The following is a 10,897-nucleotide window of genomic DNA, read 5'->3' as shown; positions in this document are numbered from 1 at the left end:
AATAGTTCAGCTATCTCTTTTCCGTGAGCAATCTGTGATCCCGAGGAAGTAATAAATCCTCTCTCTTTCCAAATAGCTCCAGTAGCATGACACACACCGAAAGCATATTTAGAGTCTGTATACATGTTAACCCTCTTTCCTTTAGCATATAGGCAAGCAGCCTTAGAGCTTGCAATTCAGATGACTGAGCACCGGGCGACAAAGGTTTTCCTATTAGCATTGTACGACCATCTGTAACTGCGTACCCAGAATGCCGAACTCCATCCCGGACAAAAGCAGATCCATCAATAAACAATTCTAATTCTGGATCAGGTAAAGGAACATCAGTGAGATCAGATTGTGGAATTGATACCTGATCCAAAGCCTGTAAGCAATCATGTATTTGTTCCTGCCCCGACTCATGGGGTAACAAAGAAGCAGGGTTTAAACTTGCACATCTCTTTAAGGTAACCCCATGAGTCATTAGCAGCGTTACCTCATACTTCGACAATCTCTGATTAGTTAAATGTTTATGCTGCTGTGAGTTTAATAAACTAGCTACAGCATATGGAGTATGAACAGTTAAAGAGTGTCCCAAAACAATTTCTTGAGCCTTTTCAACTAGCAGAGCAGCTGCCGCCACTTTTCTAAGGCAACCTGGGTGTTCCTTAGCCACTGGAGCCAACTGTCCTGATAGGTATGCAACAGGTCTGGAGCTACTTCCAAAAGATTGTGTTAAAACTCCAGATGCCACTCCCTTTACCTCATGGACATACAAATCAAAAGGCTTGCTGTAGTTAGGGAGTCCTAGTGCAGGAGCTCGAACGAGGGATTCTTTTAATGCCTTAAAGGTTCGTATTTGCTCAGAGTTGGGATGTAAGGGCTCTTCAGCCCCCTCCTTTGTCAGTTCATGTAAAGGCTTTAGCAATTCCCCAGATGAAATAATCCAAGGGTGACAAAATCCAATCATGCCAATAAAACCCCGCATACCTCGCTTGGTGGTAGGAAACGGGATTTTAACTATAGTTTCAATCCGCTTGGAATCCAGACTACGTATCCCAGGACCCAAGGTATACCCGAGGTACTTTACTTCCTGCTGGGCCCATTGCAACTTTGTGGGGCTAACTTTATGTCCTTTAAGTGCCAACTGATTAAGCAAATAAACACAGTCACGCTCATTATCTTCTCGAGTTCTCGAAGCCACTAGAATGTCATCAACATAAGTCACCAGAGTAGAAGCAGCTGGCAACTGGACATCCTTTAAAACTTCTGCCAAAACCCTGGCAAACACACCTGGTGCTTCCACATAGCCCTGGGGCATTCTAGTCCATGTAAGTTGTCCCGGAGGTCCGGACCCTTTATCCCCTTTCCCAGCGGTACTAGGGACCCCCACCGTAAATGCAAAAAGATACTGCTTTTCTGAGGCCACCTGTACAGAGAAAAAGGCATTTGTCAAGTCCATACAAGTAAACCATTCCGCTTCAGTGGCACCATTGCCAAGATAGTACTTGGGTTCGGCACCACAGGATGTTCAGGAATAACGTACTGATTGATAAGTCTTAAATCTTGCACCATTCTATACACAGGTTTTCCATCAGGACCATGCTGTGGTTTCTTTACAGCTAGAATGGGGGTGTTACAGGGAGAAACACACGGCACCAAGATCCCTTTGTTCTTAAGACACTGTACAAGAGGTTCAAGTTCTTTTATTGCCTCCATTTTAAGAGGATACTGTCTCTGAGCAGGGGGAAGCACATTGCTTTTCACAACTGGATTTAAGGGTGAGGCAGATTTTACTAAGCCCACATCGTGCTTTCCTCCCCACACTATAGGATTAACCTCATTTTGGACTCAGAGAGGAAGTGTACTACAATTGCTACCAATGAGCTGTGTTAACAAATAAGCTTTTTCAATCGGAAATCAAAGGGGGTACTTTCAGGGGTACAAAAATTGGTGCATGCAATTTACACAACAAATCTCTTCCCAACAGATTTACAGGACCATCCATTAACAGAAAAGAGTGCTGAACAGAAATAGGACCCAATGTAGCCATACAATCATTGGTCATGAAGTGGTATTCAGGTTTCCCAGTAACCCCCAGAACACATTTTTCTATTCCACTTTTTGGTGCCGCTCCCTTAGGTACAGCCGAATGAGAAGTTCCCGTATCCACTAATAATTCAAAGGTTCTCTGTCCTAATTTAAGGGGAACTACAGGAAATCGTGCATCACACTTAAAACGTATCATTCCGGCTTCGTAAACCTCAGGACCCCAGGGGAGCGGCACCTCCCTTCATTCCTGATCCACAGAGAACTGACCCACCACCTCAGATTGCAGCCTAAATGGGCATTCCCTCTTCCAGTGTCCTACCTCACCACAGCAATGACACTCATTAGAACCACGGACACCACTACCTCCATGTCCTCGTCCCCTACTTACTCCACCTTTTCCTCTTCCAACAGACCCTCCCCGACTATTATAGTTCCACCCGTGGCCCCCTCCTCTGCCTCCTGATGTGGCCACGGCCATAGCCAACAACAACACTTGATCCTTCATATCCCTTTGCTTCTCCTTCTTCCTTTCTCTTTCCCTCTTCTCTTCCCTGCCATTATACACTCGTGTTGCAATGCTTACTACTTCAGGTAAACTCTTCCCTTGCATCCCGTCCGGGTGTTCCCTAAACCTTTTCACAATGTCCTCTGCACACTGTGCCATGAAAACCATCTTTATCATTTCTTTGCCGGACTCCGAGTCAGAATCCAGAGTGCTATGTTTCCTGATCTCAGTAGTCAATCGCGTACAAAAGTCGGAGGGGTGCTCATTAGGGAATTGGACACATGCAGTAACCTTGCTCCAATGGGGGGTAACTTCTCCTGCTGCCTTCAGTCCGTGCAAGATAGCCTGTCGGTAACGGGCTAAACTAGCCTTACCCCCACCCACATTCGGATCCCAATTGGGCTCAGCAGTGGGCATGTTTCCCCAATTCTGAGTCTCGTAGTATGTCCTAGCCTTTTCCTTAATTTTTTGCCTCTCATCCTCGGTGAGGAGAGTATCCAGCTATTGGTTTACATCAGTCCAAATTGGCAAGTGGGTGGAAATGTTCTTTCCACCTCTTCCGGGTTATCCCGGAGTCATGGCGTGGAGCACTGCCAATGTAACAAATCAGCTGCCGCAAATGGGGCATGAGTGTATGCTATCATAACTGATCCATTATTCTGGGGAACCGGGTAAGCTCGTAGAGGAGCCAGGTGTGCTTCCAGAGACCCCGGTAACTTCCCAAAGGCTGTTATAAAGTTCCCAGAGGGCTCTCCCTGAACTGGGGATGCCGTCCCTAGATCTTTTCTCTGCTCCTCAGTTATTGCTTTCCCAGCCTCCCCATGCAATCTTGAGCTTACCCTTCGTGGCATTCCTATAGGAAAGTATTCAACATTCTCTGATTGGGTTTCTGGGGCGTAGGGCAGGGGTGGTTTAACAGATTTTTCTACACACACAGCCTGCAGAGCCATTTCCCTTTCCTTTGGCTTATAATTATACCATACAAATAAATAGTCCATTTGTCTGGGTCTAAGATTGACCAATATGTCCCTCAGGACATTCATTCTTTCTACGGAAAACGTCCCGCAGTCTGGCCAATCATTATCCGGGGACAAATTAGCAGTGAGTGAAGGCCATTGCGTTTGACACAAATCCTTTATTTTAGATTTTGTTAGACCGGTCGTTCCAAAAATGTCTTTCCAATCTCTCAGGATCAGGGACAACGGGGCATCCCCTGGGCATTTACTGCCGCCCTGTTCCATCTTTAACAGCCAAAGGAATCTTAACTCAATTTCTCAATACCGAGCGCTCGCTTACCTCTCCAGGGACTCTAACCCCGAAGACTCCAGGGACTTTAGCCCGAGGACCGGGATCCTACACAATGGGTAGGTGACATTGCTGGATTTCTGCGGGCCTCAGCTGGTTCACAGGACACGCCTTTCGCCGAAGCAGGGATCAGGCTACCTGGCAAGGCTCCTCAAAACTGGAGGATGCGTGCTGCGTTGCTTTGGAGTCCGATCCTCTGCACCGGAGAGTCAGATGAGTCCCATCTGGGGTGCCAAATTTGTCGGGGACTCAAACCTGGATGGCCTTTGTTCGTTGTCTGACCGCGAAGAGACAGGCAACACCAGCAAGATCCAATCACAAGCTCTTTATTGAATAGTGCACACTTACAATAGAGAGCAGCCCGTCTCCAAAGAGAACCAGCCACGATTTCATTAACAGGTAGGCTTATATAGACAGTTCCGTCATGTCATAGACTATTTGCCCAAGCAACCCATCCCCCTTTATCAGTTAGAAACTTCTAGTATCCATGCACACCTGGCCAACTATACATCATGGCCTTAAGCAATTCATAATGCATCAGCAATTTCTTATCAGCCCAAAAGACAGGTACCGGGCAACAAGGAGACAGTTTGTTATGGCCAAAAGGTGAACATAAACAGGGAGTTTGGAACAAACGGGGGAAGAGCAGAAACAGGGAGTTTTCTTATCAATTCTCAAAACAAACTGTTCCTCATCTCAGCAGGTACAAGAATGCAGCTTCTTAGTTATCTTATTTTTGCAACTTGCGCAAGCGTGTAGGGTGCGTCCCTGCCTGAACCCATCAGTTCAAGGCTACTCAGAAATCTTTGTTACATTTGCTTTAGCATAACTGCACTAGGCCTAATTTTTTCTAGGGCCTAACAGTAGCTTCTCTAGAGCATATACAATGGCATAGCATTCCTTCTCAGAAACAGACCAGTGGCTTTCCCTCTACAAGAGTTTTTTAATGAGGAATGCAACAGGGTGGAAATGTTGATCTGGCTGGTATGAAATCCTTTCTCAGTTCCTACCCCCGAAATGTATATTTCTTTTTCTGATTTATCTTTGTAGTGTAGACCTAGCCTAAGGGTAAGCAGAGATCGGAACTGTGCAGAGGTCTTGCAAAGGGCATATGCATTTCTCCATGGTCAGGGGCTGCCCAGCAGCTTTCATAACCCTGAGCAAGCACCTCACCAAACTCCTCAGCAAACTCACTGGTAAAGATAAACCCTTCAGCAAGTCCCTGGGCTCTACAAGGCAGATGTTCAGTGGCATTCAGTGACAGGCAACCCCCCCTTCCCTCATCAGCCTCAGCCTGGGCCTGTCCACACAAGAGATCCGCTTCCTGAACACAACAGTACTGATCTATTTAAAAGGCTATTAGCCAGGGGATAAAATGGTGTCCTTGGCCTCTGTTTGTCCACCCTCTCTGGGGCACCTGGTACTGGCCACTGTCAGTAGACAGGATATTGGGCTAGAAGGACCTTTGGTCTGACCCAGTACGGCCATTCTTATGTTCTTATGATCACTGACGGCCCCATGAACACCAACCTGTACCAGACACCTACTGACTCCTCTTCTTATCTACATGCTTCCTGCTCCCATCCAGGACACATTACACGATCCATTATTTGCAGCCTGGCCCTAAGATCTGATTGGCTCTGCTCCCATCCCACAGTCACAGTCACAGTCACAGTCACACCTACCAGATCTTTATCAACCACTCTTACCACTGAAACACGCCCCCTGAGCATCCTGAACTCATCTGCCTCAAGATAGGCCCAACATGGAAAATAATAGCACCCCACTGGCCATCCCTTCCAGCCCTCAGCTCAAACCCCTCCTGCACATCATTGGCACCCAGCTACCCAGCCTGGGACACAGCCCCTCCCTCACACAGGCCTTGGGAGACAGGCCAGTCTCTGCTCACGGACAGCCCCCAACCTAAGCAAACACTCACCAGCAGCCACCCACCTCACCAGAGAGCGACCCAGCTTGTGGGCAGGCTGAGGATGCTGCAGCAAAGCACTGTGTGTTGTGTCACACATGACATCACAATGCACTTGTGCCTGCACAAAGACACCCCTAGACACTCTTGAGGGGTGGTACAAGTAACAATATGGAACAAATTGACCAAATCAATGGGGAATTTTGGCTGGGGGGGAGGGAGAGCAGGGAAGGGGAGAGGGGAGGGGAGAAATGGGCACAAAACTGCCACTTACAGACTGTGCCAGCTTGTATGGGGGGGGAAAAGGGGGGCCAGCATCTAGCTGTGTGCCCAGCTAGGGATCTAAGCCTCACCCCAGATCCCAATATCAGCTGGTGGGGCTTCCTGCCCCTGTCTTGCCACAGCACCCACCAATCTGCCTGGCTGCCAGAGTCCTGCTGCATGTATGCCTAGGCCCAGCACCCATGTTGTCTGGGGATGAGAACAGGGATAATGGCACCTTCCTAACCCAGCCTGTACCCCATCCCTGAGAGAACTAGCTCAGTGCCACAGGAGAACCTCAGCTTCATTCTGAGCGTTTGGTACATTCTGGAAATGTGACAGCCCAAAGTCCTGGCAGTGACAGAAGCAGAGGAGACAGGCCCCAGGGGGGCAGAGTTGCCCCACTGGAGAAACTGCCTGTTACATGGGTGAGAGGCAGCAGCTCACTCTGTATGATCTCCAGCTGGCTCCCTGGGGGTGAGGCATTGGTTGCTTTCTTGCTGACCTAACACAAAAGCCCTTTCCCCCTCCTCCATGTTCTTCCCCACAAAGCTGATTGGCTGACAGACAGTGCCACTCAAAGGCACAATTGCTCTGCTCCCTGGGATGCACTGTGTGACTGAGCAGACTGGTGAGAGGGGCCTAATGAGTCCCTTATAGCCACAGGCTCTGTGTATGCTGGATCCTCCTCCTCCCTGACCTCTGATCTGCTTCCTGGAAAGCCTTCAGCCTCTTTCTTCTTTCTGCCTCTCTGTCCATAGCAAGCAGCTAAAGGAGGGGAAGGTTACCTCCTCACATGTGTCCAGAATGGGGCTTGAATCCATGACCTTGGCATTATTAGCACCACAGCTCTAACCAGATAGCCAGCCTACAGAAATGTTGGTCACAAGTGGCCCTTTCAGAAAGGAGCCTTGGACAGCTGCAAGGCTGTTGTGGACTCTAGAACAAGGTGGGGGGTGGAGCAGGAGAACTGCTCACAGGTGGAGAATTAACTCAAATGGCAGAGCACTTGCTTAGAGCACTTGCTTAGCATGCCAGAGGCAGTGGGATCAATGCCACATTCTCCAGTGATGAGGGAATTCTCTTTTCACAGGCAGAGCCAGTTAGGAGGCAAAGGGCCTGCAGTGGCCCCTCTCTCTTCCTACTTGCCTGACAGTCTCAGTCCTGGCTTAGCCCTGGCTACAGAGAGAAGAGGCCAAAGCAAATAGCCCCATAACAGCAAGGGAGTCAGTACATCAGTGGCTGGGGGGCAGAGCTGGGCTCTAACTTGCTGGGTGACCTTGGCCGGTTCAGCGAACCTCTTCCTGTCTCCATGTCCCTGTCTGTACAGCAGGGACAGCATCACTCACAGGTCCCACAGCCCAGCAACAAGCCCTCAAACTTCCCATGTGCTCAGGGAGCCAGGTTTGCTGTTTAATTCTGTGTGGCAGGTGACATTAGGCCTGGGCACTGGGATTGTTTACCAGTTTCCCAGGCCCTGGAGGCATTGTTAGCTCCCAGCTATGATGACTGAGTGCTTAAGGTGTTGGAGTAGCAAGCCACTAGGTGCAAGTTCAAATCCTGCTCACAGTGACACCAGGGTTTTGCCAACACCTGTTGCTTGGGCACCAAGGAACCCAAGCCCTGAGATCCCTGGCACAGAATAGAACCTGCCCATCCCATCTGCAGGGACACCTATAAAAGGTAAAGGAGGGTAGAAAAAGCAGGTGGAAACATAGATGACAGGGCTCTGCCTAACTGAGAGGACAACCAAATCGGGCTTTCAGCAGAGCCACATCCCCATGGACACAGCCAGGGGGCTAAGGGCCTCCAGTGGCCCCTCCTTCTCTCTGCTTGGTCTCCCCAAAAGCCAGCCCTGGTTGAGCAGAAAGATGCTGGGTCCCAGCAGCCTCCCTTTGCCTGGCAGAGGCAGAGGCAGAAGTGATGGAGGCAGCAATAAAAGGGTATGTCTAAACTACATGGCTCTGTCAACGGAGCCATGTAGATTTGTTTGTTCAGCAAAGGGAAATGAAGCTGCGATTTAAATAATCGCGGCTTCATTTAAATTTAAATGGCTGCCCCGCTCTGCTGATCAGCTGTTTGTTGGCAGATCGGGGCAGTCTGGACGCTCCCCTGCTGACATGAAAGCCCTTTATCAACCTCCCCAGTAAACCTCATCCTACGAGGCATAACGGGGAGGTCGATAAAGGGCTTTCAGGTCGGCACGGGAGCATCCAGACTAGTGTGCTGAGCCGACAAACAGCTGATCAGCTGTTTGTTGGCTCAGCATGGCAGCCATTTAAATTTAAATGAAGCCACACAATTTAAATAATCATTTCCCTTGCCATCGATGGAGCCATCTAGTTTAGACACATCCAAAGAGTAATACCTCCACCCAAGTGTGTTGGGTTGGGAGGTGTGATAGATAGTGTGTGGGGTGACAGAGATGTGTGTCGCCCCATTAAGGTTGCTGAGCAGTCAGAGCTGCCAGCCAGCTCCTTCTATATCAAACCCTGTTGTGTCCCTTTCTCTGTGAACCTGGAGTACAGGGGTAGAGGAGGGGAAAACCCTGATATCAGTGACTCCTCCTCTGCCAGCACGAGATTCTGTGGGACAGCTCCAAGGCAGGGGGAAGGAGCAGCAGGGCAGTGGGGGAAGGGCAGCTGAAGTGTTGGCACTTGAGAGCCTCCCAGCCAGACCCATAGATCCCGACCTACCAGCTGGTGGCCACATCCTTAAAGGGCCCAAAGACCATATGGCCCCTCTTCACTGACATTCATTTTTCTACATGCATCATGAGAGCTGTGTAGCTGGGATTTTCAGTTGGTGCCCATTTTCATGGTGCCTGAGGCTCCAGTATCTGAGCATAATTTGTCCTTAGCTAAATTGCCTCCACTTACATTGATTGTGGAGCTATTGCCTTGGAGAGTGAGCAGCACAAGAGGCAGGACCAAGGTTCACCCACGTGGTTTGTTTTTTTTGTGGATCTGCCCCTCCACACCCCAGAGACTCTGGAACAAAAAAGACACGAGAAGAACCCAATCTCCTTTCTTTTGCTGTGACATGTATGGCTCTACCTCAGGTTTCGTTAAGGGGGGTCCTTCTACATGTGAAATACCTGTGACAACCCCTGCACTCCTCTGTCCCTCATCAGCAATGCCATCTACTGGGGGAAGAACTTGTCCTGAGACTTGTAGAAGGGCCAACCTGGACAAAGTAGCACTTCTAAGATACCCTTTAAGAGCTCAGCTGACAGAGCTGAGAACTGTAGTGTGTGCTTAGCAAGTGATCCTTAGGTTGCTGGTTTGACTCTGGCTCAAAGGAGAGTCTTTTTCCTCTGGATCCATGTCACCAGAGCCCTGCACTGCAATTGAAAAAAGATTTTGGGTATTAGCTGCCAATCACATTTCTTGGGCCGCACATGGCTGGAAGGCTAGAGGGAAATGGGGAATGGCTGCACTTTGGGATGCAAAGGTATTGTCTGAAACCATAAATTAGATCAATTTTAGAGACACTTTTTTTTCAGAAGAGGCTTTTCTAACATTTGGCCCATCTCCACGGGCCCAAATGGGGGAAAAACCCCTTTCAGAAGAGCTCTTATTCCTAATAAAATGAGAAATACAGGGCTTCTGAAAAAACACACTGATCCGAAAAAGTGGATGTGGCAGAGTTTTTCCAGGATACAAGAGGTATCCCAGAAAAGCCCTACAATATAGCTATAGCAAAGAAGGGCACCATGGTCTAGCTGGCTAAAGCACCTGCCTTGTAAGTAGGAGATCCTGGGTTCAACTCCCAGTGGTGCCTTGCCGTAGCCTTGGCTTGCATTTTCCTATGTCCTTCTGGGATACAGAAGAGGCCTCCCTTGGCCACCCATGGACCAGCTGGTTCAGGAAAAGGCTGACTGGAGAGGAGCATTGGGAGAAAGGAAACCACAAGCATGGAGTGAGTGCAGAGGCTGCTGTGACTGGCAAGGCATGGCTCTGACTGCAATTGCTGGGACAGGAGAACCAGCATCCCATGCCCCTGTGATTCCCTAGGGGTGTCAGTGCCCAGAGATCCTGGAAGTGCAACCTCTGCAGCCATGGAGAGTTACTCTCCTCTCCCCTCCCTTGGGATGGGCACTGGCAACATGTGGAGCAGCTGGAAGAAAAGTCCCAGAGAGCAGCCCCATGGCTAAACTGGCCAAGGCGCCTGCCAGGTATGGGGGAGGTGAGGGATATGCAGCCCCCAGTGGTGCCTGTCCACTGTGTCTGCTCTTCCCAACATCCTTCCATACGTAGCTGGAGTCGGCTTCCTTCACTAAAGGTTGGCCATGTCCCACAGAGGGAAGCCAAAAGCAGCAAAGAGCAGACTTCTGGCTGCTAATGGGGTGCTCTCTGGGTCTTAGTTGGACTCGCTAAATTGAACTCCAGAAGATCGATTGTGGCCATTCCATCCCACCTGGTCATGGTTCTTGTTCTTCTGCACAGCGCAACCCATGGAGCTCAAGGACCTGCTAATGGGCATTCAGATCACACCTTTGTTGAATGGGTGGCCTTGGAATCACTTCGCTTCCTGTCACTGTATCGATCCCTCCCCACACCCAAGGGGCATGGGACTTTCTCCACCTCTGCGGGGCTGGCAGTGAAGATCAATGCCTTTCTGGAGCATTCTTGGGTGCAAAACTCATTGCTGCGCCATGCAGGAGGCTGTTGATACTAAGCGGAGGGGAGGGAGAGGCACGGTGTCAGATGAGATGATCTAACTCTCTCTTCTGGCCTAAAGTCTGCAGGTTGCATGTGGCACCATGAGAAACCTCTAATGTTCTTTGCTAGAGCCCCAGAACTAGCCTTGAGTGGGGGTGACACAGGGGGAGCAGCTCAAACATGCCAAGGGGATGGTCAGGGGCA

General features: G+C 49.6%; 1 non-coding gene across 1 annotated transcript; it reads left to right on the top strand.

Annotated features, from left to right (window-relative positions):
• Nucleotides 1-9,738: 9,738 nt before the first annotated feature.
• Nucleotides 9,739-9,812, top strand: TRNAT-UGU (transfer RNA threonine (anticodon UGU)). The gene has a single exon. It is a non-coding gene; the product is annotated as a tRNA-Thr (tRNA).
• The last annotated feature ends 1,085 nt before the right edge of the window (nt 9,813-10,897 follow it).

The sequence above is a fragment of the Pelodiscus sinensis genome, chromosome 31 (genome assembly GCF_049634645.1).
Source record: "Pelodiscus sinensis isolate JC-2024 chromosome 31, ASM4963464v1, whole genome shotgun sequence".
NCBI lineage: Eukaryota > Metazoa > Chordata > Testudines > Trionychidae > Pelodiscus > Pelodiscus sinensis.
Note: the sequence above shows the minus strand (reverse complement) of the source record. Positions and strands in the feature narration are given on the sequence as shown.